This window comes from Garra rufa, chromosome 4 (genome assembly GCF_049309525.1).
Source record: "Garra rufa chromosome 4, GarRuf1.0, whole genome shotgun sequence".
Taxonomy (NCBI): domain Eukaryota; kingdom Metazoa; phylum Chordata; class Actinopteri; order Cypriniformes; family Cyprinidae; genus Garra; species Garra rufa.
This window is the reverse complement of record NC_133364.1, coordinates 10,769,539-10,782,205: the sequence shown is the minus strand read 5'-3', so window position 1 is coordinate 10,782,205 and position 12,667 is coordinate 10,769,539. Positions and strand designations below refer to the sequence as shown.

The 12,667-nt window shown below is 36.7% G+C and overlaps 2 long non-coding RNA genes across 3 annotated transcripts; both read left to right on the top strand.

Moving 5' to 3' along the window:
• Positions 1–4,803: 4,803 nt before the first annotated feature.
• LOC141333069 (uncharacterized) lies at positions 4,804–5,274 on the top strand. Its single transcript, XR_012355370.1, has 2 exons — positions 4,804–4,878; positions 5,047–5,274. It is a non-coding gene; the product is annotated as an uncharacterized lncRNA (long non-coding RNA).
• A 1,420-nt stretch (positions 5,275–6,694) lies between these two features.
• LOC141333696 (uncharacterized) lies at positions 6,695–10,505 on the top strand. 2 transcript variants are annotated; one of them, XR_012355416.1, is made up of 4 exons: positions 6,695–8,793; positions 9,315–9,388; positions 9,920–10,001; positions 10,170–10,505. It is a non-coding gene; the product is annotated as an uncharacterized lncRNA (long non-coding RNA). The 2 variants fall into 2 exon arrangements; XR_012355417.1 differs by having other exon boundaries at positions 10,173–10,503.
• Positions 10,506–12,667: the final 2,162 nt, after the last annotated feature.

Genomic DNA, 12,667 nt, shown 5'->3' with positions numbered 1-12,667 from the left:
AAGCTTTTAAGTTTCCGTTGCCTTATGGTTTTGTAAACATGTTCAATATTTTGTTTAATAGACAGTATTAATATATGGACCATTCTATGGACCTGTTCAAATTTTAGATGTTTACTAAGATCGTTTTATTATATTTTGAATCTACAATAATAATTTAAATATTAATGCTATATATATATATATATATATATATATATATATATATATATATATATATATATATATATATATAAATTATAATTATAATTTAGTGAGTAATTTCAATTGGGAGGTGGCCGCCTCAAATCCTAACCTCTAAATTTCATCTAATGAAAATAATATTGTAATTATTTTATACCATTGTTTAAATATATATATATATATATATATATTTTTTTTTTTTTCTTTTTTTGTTAAAAATAAAAACAGAACAGAATTGGTGCAAAGTGCTGTCCCACAACTAAAAACACATTTAAAAAGCATTTACTTGTTCAAATCTTTTGTTTAAGATAATTGTATTATCTATTGAATCCACAATAATATTTAAAGTATTAATATATTAATATATTAATATTAATTAAGTATATATATAATTTAGTGAGTACTTTCTATTGGAAGGAGGCTGCCCTAACCCCTAAGTTTCATCTTATAAAAATAATATTATAATAGTTTTATACCATTGTTTTTAAAAATAATTATATATATATATATATATATATATATATATATATATATATTTGTTAAAAAGTGAACTTTGTATATTTTTTAAATGTCCAGTCACTACTGTCAAAATTAAAGTATATTGAATTATTAGCTAAGATTTTATGATAGCGTTTGGTTCAGTGTATATTCAAACTAATGAATACTTAAGTTTGAAATCAGTATGATCAACTTTTTGCCTTTTACAAAGAAAAACTGTATTTAAAATACAACAAATTTCATAAATCTTATTTGAAATATTTTTTAAATTTGTAACTGTTATTGATTTACCTCTGAAAACTTTTTAATAAAATAGGAAAAAAGTATATATACAAGAAACATCTTAATAGGTCAATATAACCCTTCTTATTAAATGGTATATTACTGTGTTTCGGTAATGACAAATTTGGGAAGAGGACAAATATTGCAAAACTTTCTGAAAATACAATATGAGAATTAACTGCAAAATTACTAGAAAATTTGTGGAGAAAGACATTTTGCACCAATTCTGTATTTTATCAACTAATATTTAGACTATTAAATATTTAATATTCAACTTTTAAATTCTGATGTTTGAGATATGCTATATGGCATAATGTTTTTGCTTCTGTGTTTCCCCTCCAGACATTGACTGACGGAAAGGACATCTGCTCAAGGACAGGTAAGTATGTTTTTTTTTCCTTTTTTCCTTTCTTTTTTTTTTTTTTTTTTTTTTTTATTAATACAATTTTCTTTCTTTCATAAATAAGTATAACCCCTGCTGGACTTGGTGCCGGGGCTCATGGATGACTCGAATCATCCCCGCCCCTTCATTCACACAACACTCACTCATTAACGCAGTGATCTGGCTGGAATCGAACCAGCAACCCCTGAACCGTGAGGCAGCGCTCTTACCAATGAGCCACAGATCACTTGTTTGAACCTGTGCTGGAACTTATACTTCACTATTCACCCGTATGTGAGTTTGCAATAAATCAGTTAAAGCTTGCAGGTTGAGGAGGGCTTTCACACTTTATTTCTTGTTTTAAGGCACTTTGTTGGATGTACAACGATTGTAATAATTTCACAACAAATCCATTAAAGCTTTGAGTTGGTTAAGGTGGGATTAGAACCCATGACTCAATCACATATTTATCAGCTGAAACATGTGCTTAGCCACTAACCCATCACGGCTTTCATGTTGAATGCGGGACACTTTGTCGGATATTAAATGACAACAATTTAATATAAGCTTTTGTGGGATTTGAACTCATTAGTCCCAACACTAAAGTGCAATGCTTAATCTACTGAGCCACTGAATTTGTTGAGTGTTTTGGATGTGATTTTATTGATCATTTTATTGTTTTATATGTAGAAAAACTTGAATAAATGTGTGATTTGAACATAGGAGTTTCCCATAGAGAGAGCGGTTAATTACCCACTGAGCCACACTGAGTTTGTATATCATCATTTGTTTATTCAAATGAATAGTTTATATGTTTCTGAATCTAAAACACATTGCCTAGAAGTTTCTAGCAACCCTAAAGACCTTGATTATCTGCGACAGGTGCTCTGAATCAATGAGTTAATGATAGCTGCTTTCAATAAAACAGTTCTCTATATAACAAAACAAACTTTGCAATTAATTAAAAGAAAACATATTATACAGACACATCATATTTAATGGTATTTGGTGATTTGGTAATTGCATTTAAGATATTGTACTTTGCAAAATATTTGCAATGGGTTTGTAAAAGCTTTTTTTAGGCATGAGTTTTTCTTGCATTTACAGGTTTGTCCAGCAGGAGTCAATTGATTCAAAGCTTCGAAAAGGTTCGTTCTTCATCTATTTGCTTCTACTGCTTTCTTTTATAAATGCATATACACTTTTTGTCCACATGGAGGCGGACACACTGAATTGATCTCATGCATTTGCCTGTTAGATTCATCAGTAAAAACATTTCACTGTTCATCCATTATATTAGTCATTAGTTTATTAGCTATCATTTTTGATACAGGATTTATTGACAGTTTGTCCAGATCTGTCCTATCTCCTCCATTTATATCTTCATCACCCATCCAGAGCTTAAGGTAGACAGAGACTCAGAGCAGGATGTGGATTGGGAAGCGCTCATGTCCAGATGCTCCTCAAGGTGGAGTTTGAGAATAAATCAAGCATTACAAATGCTGCTCAAGTCTGCAAACACAAGCACAAAACACCAAAATCATTGTTTAACTGTGAACAAACATGATTTACATACTTTAAAATACATTAAAACAAATATACATCTCTGTTTCCAAACTAAAATAGTCTAGGGAGATATTATGTCCTCCTGTGTTATGTGTGTTTACATTTTGAGCGTGTGCTATTGAGTTCAACATATTTAATCTGCTTTACCCGTTGTTTTATCTCACCATTTGAGAGATGATCGTGTTTATTTAGCGAATCTGGTCCATATTTCTCCGCTGGTCACAGCTTTGACAAACTTATAGATTTGTTTGATTAAACAGAAAGTTTAAATCTCAGCCCTCTGAAGTGCGACTAGCCTCCTCGGGTTTAGTGCAGCAGCCTAATGAACCTATCTATAGATGCTGATACACTTATTGACCACAAGAGGGAGATGATCAGCTCTTTGTCGGCCTTATACGCGTTTAATATCCTAAATAGCGACTTTGGCTTGAGTATGAAAATGGTAAAATGTGAAAAACAAAGAAAGAAACTATTTTAGACCATGTTTGCCTCATAATATGACTCGTAAGTTAGAAACTGAAGTGCAGTTTTTCCATCCGCTCCACTAGGCGGCGTAAGCGGCTTCACGGTCAGACTGACACCTCGTTCATGATGCTCGACCAACATGGCTTTGTTTACAAGCGTGCAGACCGATTAAAATACAGATTTTGGAGATGACAGCTCAGTGACAGTTGTTAAAAGTCACTAAACGGGACATATTCCGGCTCATCAACAAACAGAAACGACACACGATGCAATAAAACGCAGGAAACGAGTGACAGGTGACTCACCTGTAAGTAACTGCACACATGCAGGGATTTCTCTTGTTTTATCCTTTGTAAGCGGTTATTCTTTGTATTTAAGTGCTTATTTAAGGTTTGTGAAGTGTTAAAATGTTGGGAAGCCTTTGTTTCTTCTGATATGTTAAAGCAGGGCTGCTCTATCAGTTTGTTTACATTCATAGAGATGGTTTTAGGTGCATTCAATGTGTGTTTACAGAGTCTACCTTTATAAAGTCTGAATGAATCTTCCTCTGATATTTGAACTGTTATTCTCAAGTAGAATAATAAGGAATGGCGTTTTTGTCTGTTGTTGTTGCAGTCTTGCTGTAGGTAGTATACTTATGTTTGTTATTGGGGTCAGTAGGTTTGTGAAGCTCTGTTTTTGTTGCTTCATAGTTTTGTAGAGTTGCAGTGCTTTTATTAATAAATGACATATATACAGTCAGTTGTTAATTGTCAAGGAAAGTCTGATCTCAGCTCTACAGCTGTAAATAGACATTGTACTAATAAACATCTGTTTTGTTTTGCTCAGTATTCTGCAGCACAGTAACCAGAGACTGAAACACAGAAACAGATTGAAGGCCATATCCTCGAATTCAACAACATGTGAGTCACACAACATTCATTCAGCAAATAATTGAAAATAAGTGAACAGTCATGTAGTATGTGTACAGTAGCCAACATTTGAAGTGGATCAAAACCTTTCAACAAAGTTGTTCTAAACCCAAAACAATACCTGTTTTTGTCTTAGGAAAACTGATGAATTTTTTGATCCACTTCAAATGTTGACTACTATATTTTCATTAACACGGCTTAAGCCTAGTCCCAGACTAAAATGCATGTCTGGGCTGTTTAAACTGAAAGAAACTTGCACTGACTGACCTGAAAATATGTCAGTTTCATTGTTTTGTGTCAAGATGCACACCAGTAATGTTTTTATTTAAGGAATATGTCTAAAAACTACTTAAATGTCCTAATTGAACTATGGCCTAATGCTGGCTAAGCCCTAACCTAAGCTTTGTCTGTAAAAGCGGCCCATAGTGTTTAGAGTGACTTGAGACTAAATTTAGATGTCTTAGATGTACTATATGTATTAATGTCTGTTTGTTTTTGTCTTTTCTCTACGGGAGGGATGTGTTTGGACAGAAGCAGAGCTCTGGGATGTTTGAACAGACGATGACTGTAATGATGGACGCTCCTCATGGACAGGTAAGACCTGCAACTTGTGTTTTTGTTTTGTACTAAATGTGTCGGTTACCATCATTTTCTTTCTGGAGGTTCACCCCTCGAGAAAGCAAATGATGGTAACCGAGTCGGGTGGGGAAGGGACGGCGGAGCAGTTTTTTTATACAGCTAAATTTTTTTTCTTTCATAAAGTAGCATAACCCCTACTGGACATGGTGCAGAGCTTTGGGGGGGGACCCGAATCATCCCCACCCCTTGGTTCACGCAACGCAGTGATCTGACTGGATTCGAACCAGCAATCTCTGAACCGTGTGGCAGCGCTCTTACCCATGAGCCACAGATCACTGTCTGAAGATGTGCTGGAACTTATACTTCACTGTTCACCTGTATGTGGCTTCAATAAATCAGTTAAAGAATTGAGTTGGTTGATTGTTGTCTGAAGTGGGATTTGAACCCATGCCTCCATCGCAGCTGGTAACCTGTGCTTAACCACTAACCCACTGTGGCTTTCACGCTTTGTGGGTGGTTCTTAAGGCACTTTGTTGGATGAAACGACATCCATTTAAAGTAAGCAATAGTGAGGTTTGAACTTGGGTCTCCTGGATGAAAATGCAAAGCTTTAGCCACTGTGCCACTGCACCTGTGGAGTCTTCTGGTGTTTCTGACAGGATGATATTGAGAACTTTGTTGTAAAGAATGACAAATATAAGCAACAGTGGGATTTGAACCCCGGTCTCCTAAATGAAAGAGCAAAGCTTTAACCACTGCGCTATTGCATCTGTGGAGGTGCTTGGTGCGTTGGAGAGGGTTACATTGAGAGTTTTGATAAAAAATAATGAGAAATGTAAGCAACAGTGAGATTTGAACCCTGGTCTCCTAAATGAAAGAGCAAAGCTTTAACCACTGCACCACTGGCATCATGTGGTGTTTCTGACAGGGTGGTATTGAGAACTTTGTTGTGAAGAATGACAAACATAAGCAACATTGGGATTTGAACCCCGGTCTCCTAAATGAAAGTCCAAAGTTTTATCTGCTGTGCCACTGCACCTGTGGAGTTGTTGGGTGCTTTGGAGAGGGTTGCATTGAGAGTTTTGATCAAAATAATGAGAAATGTAAGCAACAGTGAGATTTGAACCCTGGTCTCCTAAATGAAAGAGCAAAGCTTTAACCACTGTGCCACTGAACCTGTGGAGTTGCTGGGTGCTTTGGAGAGGGTTGCATTGAGAGTTTTGATCAAAATAATGACAAATGTAAGCAACAGTGAGATTTGAACCTGTGTTTTCTAAAGTAAAGTCTAAAGCTTTAACCACTGTACCACCTTATGTTTCAAGTCGTTTAATGCTTTGGACAGGGTTGTATTGAAAGCTGTGTTGTAAAGAATGACAGAAACAAGCAACAGTGGGATTCAAACTCAGGTCTCCTAAATTGAAGTGCACAGTTTTATCCACTGCGCTATTGCATCTGTGGAGGTGCTCAGTGCGTTGGAGAGGGTTGCATTGAGAGTTTTGATCAAATTAATGAGAAATGTAAGCAACAGTGAGATTTGAACCCTGGTCTCCTAAATGAAAGACCAAAGCTTTAACCACTGTGCCACTGAACCTGTGGAGTCATCAGGTGTTTGTGACAGGATGGTATTGAGAACTTTGTTGTTAAGAATGACAAACATAAGCAACAGTGGGATTTGAACCCGGGTCTCCTAAATGAAAGACCAAAGCATTAACCACTGCACTATTGCACCTGGGGTGTTGTTTGGTGCTTTGGAGAGGGTTGCATTGATAGTTTTGATAAAAAATAATGACAAATGTAAGCAACAGTGAGATTTGAACCTGTGTTTTCTAAAGCTTTAACCACTGTACCACCTTATGTTTTGAGTTGTTTAATGCTTTGGACAGGGTTGTATTGAAAGCTTTGTTGTAAAGAATGACAGAAACAAGCAACAGTGGGATTCAAACTCAGGTCTCCTAAATTGAAGTGCACAGTTTTATACAGTGCACCACTACACATGTGCTGCTGAGTGTTTTGGACATGGTTGCATTGAGAACTTTGTTGTAAAAAAGTAACTGCATTTGGGACACTTTGTTGGATTTATAATTACAACAGTTTAACATAATGTTTGATGAGATTTGAACTCAAGACTTATACTGAGCCACTGAGTCTGATGAACGTTTTTGATGAGATTTTATTGAACATTTGTTTTATATGTTGAAAAACTTGAATAATTGTGGGATTTGAACCTTGGTGTTTCCTACAGTGAGAGCAGTTAATTATCCACTGAGCCACAGAGTCTTAACAGTTAACTTATAAATTACCATCTGTTTATTCAAACAAATAGTTTTTATGTTTCTGAATCTGAAACACACTTGCCTGGAAGTTTCTAGAAACCCTAAAGACCTTGATTATCTGCGACAGGTGTTCTGAATCAGTGAGTTAATGATAGCTGCTTTCAATAAAACAGTCCTCTATATATATATATATATATAACAAAACAAACCTTGCAATTAATTAAAAGAAAACATATTATACAGACACGTCATATTTAATGGTATTTGATGATTTGTTGATTGCATTTAAGATAGTGTACTTTGCAAAATATTTGCAATGGGTTTGTAAAAGCCTTTTTTAGGCATTGGGTTTTTCTTGCTTTTACAGGTTTGTCCAGCAGGAGTCACCAGTGTGTAGTGTTTCGAGCGATTCACCAGCGAGTCATTTTGCGAATCAACTGATTCAATTGATTCAAAGCCTCGAAAATGTTCGTTCTTCATCTATTTGCTCTCACTGCTTTATTTTATTAATGCATATACACTTTTTGTCCACATGGAGGCGGACACACTGAATTGATCTCATGCATTTGCCTGTTAGATTCATCAGTAAAAACATTTCAGTGTTCATCCATTATATTAGTCATTAGTTTATTAGCTATCATTTTTTTATACAGGATTTATTGACAGTTTGTCCAGATCTGTCCTATCTCCTCCATTCATATCTTCATCACCCATCCAGAGCTTAAGGTAGACAGAGACTCAGAGCAGGATGTGGATTGGGAAGCGCTCATGTCCAGATGCTCCTCAAGGTGGAGTTTGAGAATAAATCAAGCATTACAAATGCTGCTCAAGTCTGCAAACACAAGCACAAAACACCAAAATCATTGTTTAACTGTGAACAAACATGATTTACATACTTTAAAATACATTAAAACAAATATACATCTCTGTTTCCAAACTAAAATAGTCTAGGGAGATATTATGTCCTCCTGTGTTATGTGTGTTTACATTTTGAGCGTGTGCTCTTGAGTTCAACATATTTAATCTGCTTTACCCGTTGTTTTATCTCACCATTTGAGAGATGATCGTGTTTATTTAGCGAATCTGGTCCATGTTTCTCCGCTGGTCACAGCTTTGACAAACTTATAGATTTGTTTGATTAAATAGAAAGTTTAAATCTCAGCCCTCTGAAGAGCGACTAGCCTCCTCGGGTTTAGTGCAGCAGCCTAATGAACCTATCTATAGATGCTGATACACTTATTGACCACAAGAGGGAGATGATCAGCTCTTTGTCGGCCTTATACACGTTTAATTTCGCAAATAGCGACTTTGGCTTGAGTATGAAAATGGTAAACTGTGAAAAACAAAGAAAGAAACTATTTTAGACCATGTTTGCCTCATAATATGACTCGTAAGTTAGAAACTGAAGTGCAGTTTTTCCATCCGCTCCACTAGGCGGCGTAAGCGGCTTCACGGTCAGACTGACACCTCGTTCATGATGCTCGACCAACATGGCTTTGTTTACAAGCGTGCAGACCGATTAAAATACAGATTTTGGAGATGACAGCTCAGTGACAGTTGTTAAAGTCACTAAACGGGACATATTCCGGCTCATCAACAAACAGAAACGACACACGATGCGATAAAACGCAGGAAACGAGTGACAGGTGACTCACCTGTAAGTAACTGCACACATGCAGGGATTTCTCTTGTTTTATCCTTTGTAAGCGGTTATTCTTTGTATTTAAGTGCTTCTTTAAGATTTGCGAAGTGTTAAAATGTTGGGAAGCCTTTGTTTCTTCTGATATGTTAAAGCAGGGCTGCTCTATCAGTTTGTTTACATTCATAGAGATGGTTTTAGGTGCATTCAATGTGTGTTTACAGAGTCTACCTTTATAAAGTCTGAATGAATCTTCCTCTGATATTTGAACTGTTATTCTCAAGTAGAATAATAAGGAAAGGCGTTTTTGTCTGTTGTTGTTGCAGTCTTGCTGTAGGTAGTATACTTATGTTTGTTATTGGGGTCAGTAGGTTTGTGAAGCTCTGTTTTTGTTGCTTCATAGTTTTGTAGAGTTGCAGTGCTTTTAATAATAAATGACATATATACAGTCAGTTGTTAATTGTCAAGGAAAGTCTGATCTCAGCTTTAGAGCTGTAAATAGACATTGAACTAATAAATATCTGTTTTGTTTTGCTCAGTATTCTGCAGCACAGTAACCAGAGACTGAAACACAGAAACAGATTGAAGGCCATATCCTCGACTTCAACAACATGTGAGTCACACAACATTCATTCAGCAAATAATTGAAAATAAGTCAACAGTCATGTAGTATGTGTACAGTAGCCAACATTTGAAGTGGATCAAAACCTTTCAACAAAGTTGTCCTAAACCCAAAACAATACCTGTTCTTGTCTTATGAAAACTGATGAATTTTTTGATCCACTTCAAATGTTGACTACTATATTTACCCCCTGTTTTCATTGATAAGACTTAAGCCTAGTCCAAGATTAAAAGGCATGTCTGGGCTGTTTAAACTGAAAGAAACTTGCACTGACTGATCTTAAAAATGTCAGTTTCATTGTTTTGTGTCAAGATGCACACCAGTAATGTTTTTATTTAAGGAATATGTCTAAAAACTACTTAAATGTCCTAATTGAACTGTGGCCTAATGCTGGCTAAGCCCTAACCTAAGCTTTGTCTGTAAAAGCGGCCCATAGTGTTTAGAGTGACTTGAGGCTAAATTTAGATGTCTTAGATGTACTATATGTATTAATGTCTGTTTGTTTTGGTCTTTTCTCTACAGGAGGGATGTGTTTGGACAGAAGCAGAGCTCTGGGACGTTTGGACAGACGATGACTGTAACGATGGACGCTCCTCATGGACAGGTAAGACCTGCAACTTGTGTTTTTGTTTTGTACTAAATGTATCGGTTACCATCATTTTCTTTCTGGAGGTTCAGCCCTCGAGAAAGCAAATGATGGTAACCGAGTCGGGTGGGGAAGGGACGGCGGAGCAGTTTTTTTATACAGCTAAATTTTTTTTCTTTCATAAAGTAGCATAACCCCTGCTGGACGTGGTGCAGAGCTTTGGGGGGGGACCCGAATCATCCCCACCCCTTGGTTCACGCAACGCAGTGATCTGACTGGATTCGAACCAGCAATCTCTGAACCGCGTGGCAGCGCTCTTACCCATGAGCCACAGATCACTGTCTGAAGATGTGCTGGAACTTATACTTCACTGTTCACCTGTATGTGGCTTCAATAAATCAGTTAAAGAATTGAGTTGGTTGATTGTCATCTGAAGTGGGATTTGAACCCATGCCTCCATCGCAGCTGGTAACCTGTGCTTAACCACTAACCCACTGTGGCTTTTACACTTTGTGGGTGGTTCTTAAGGCACTTTGTTGGATGAAACGACATCCATTTAAAGTAAGCAATAGTGAGGTTTGAACTTGGGTCTCCTGGATGAAAATGCAAAGCTTTAACCACTGTGCCACTGCACCTGTGGAGTCTTCTGGTGTTTCTGACAGGATGGTATTGAGAACTTTGTTGTAAAGAATGACAAATATAAGCAACAGTGGGATTTGAACCCCGGTCTCCTAAATGAAAGTTCAAAGTTTTATCCACTGCGCTATTGCATCTGTGGAGGTGCTCAGTTCGTTGGAGAGGGTTGCATTGAGAGTTTTGATCAAATTAATGAGAAATGTAAGTAACAGTGGGATTTGAACCCTGGTCTCCTAAACGAAAGACCAAAGCTTTAACCACTGTGCCACTGAACCTGTAGAGCTGTTGGGTGCTTTGGAGAGGGTTGCATTGAGAGTTTTGATAAAAATAATAACAAATGTAAGCAACAGTGGGATTTGAACCCGGGTCTGATAAATGAAAGTCCAAAGCTTTAACCACTGTGCCATCGTGCCTGTGGAGTTGCTGGGTGCTTTGGAGAGGGTTGCATTGAGACTTTTGATAAAAAATAATGACAAATGTAAGCAACAGTGGGATTTGAACCCTGGTCTCCTAAACGAAAGACCAAAGCTTTAACCACTGTGCCACTGAACCTGTAGAGCTGTTGGGTGCTTTGGAGAGGGTTGCATTGAGAGTTTTGATAAAAATAATAACAAATGTAAGCAACAGTGGGATTTGAACCCGGGTCTGATAAATGAAAGTCCAAAGCTTTAACCACTGTGCCATCGTGCCTGTGGAGTTGCTGGGTGCTTTGGAGAGGGTTGCATTGAGACTTTTGATAAAAATAATGACAAATGTAAGCAACAGTGGGATTTGAACCCTGGTCTCCTAAACGAAAGACCAAAGCTTTAACCACTGTGCCACTGCACCTGTAGAGTTGTTTGGTGCTTTGGAGAGGGTTGCATTGAGAGTTTTGATAAAAATAATAACAAATGTAAGCAACAGTGGGATTTGAACCCCGGTCTCCTAAATGAAAGTCCAAAGTTTTATCCACTGCGCTATTGCATCTGTGGAGGTGCTTGGTGCGTTGGAGAGGGTTGCATTGAGAGTTTTGATCAAATTAATGAGAAATGTAAGCAACAGTGGGATTTGAACCCGGGTCTCCTAAATGAAAGTCCAAAGTTTTAACCACTGCACCACCTTATTTTTTGAGTTGTTTTATGGTTTGGACAGTTGTATTGAGAGCTATGTTGTAAAGAATGACAGAAACAAGCAACAGTGGGATTCGAACTCAGGTCTCCTAAATTGGAGTTCACAGCTTTATCCAGTGCACCACTACACATGTTGCTGGGTACACTGGACATGGTTGTATTGAGAACTTTGTTGTAAAAAATTACAAACACAACCAACAGTGAGAGTTGAATTTAGGTCTCCTAGATGAAAGCATAAAGCTTTATCCACTGCGCCACTGCACCTGTGTATCAACAAGCAACAGTGGGATTGAACCAAGATGTTCATGTATGACAAGCAAATGCTTAAATGCCTTAGCATAATCAATAGTGTGATTTCAACTCAAGATATATTTTAGGACAAGCATAGATTTATTTAATGAAAAATCCTTTAGTAGTAGTGGGATTTGAAAGGAGTAGTGAGTATTGAACTCTCATTTAAAACTTTAGGCTACTTTCTTCTTTTATAAATATTGAATATTTATCTTTGATCAACAATTCATCAGTCAATATGTGTTTTTCAGTCCTCTCATCACTCATGGAGGAAAACGTCATGTGGTTTTTGAGCAACATGTGGGTAATGTGACAACATTTTAATTAGGTTTTTTTTTTGGACAAAATTATGAATAAAATAATTAATGAGCTTTGTCATTTAATCATTTCTGCAAAGCAGTATATTGCAAGGCCTATTATTTTATAATGAAAATGTTCTGTATTCGTTTGCAACACAGAACGTTTACAGAAAATGGAATGCAGGCCTGCTTACAAATTTTTTGTTTTTTACAAATTCAAATGCATCTTTAATTTAATTAATTAGCTCTAGATATAAGTAGAATGGTTAATTATCAATGTAATTTGCACAAAGACAGCTGTAAAGACTTATTGGCAGGACTTATGGCATGTCCAAACCCAACTGCACCA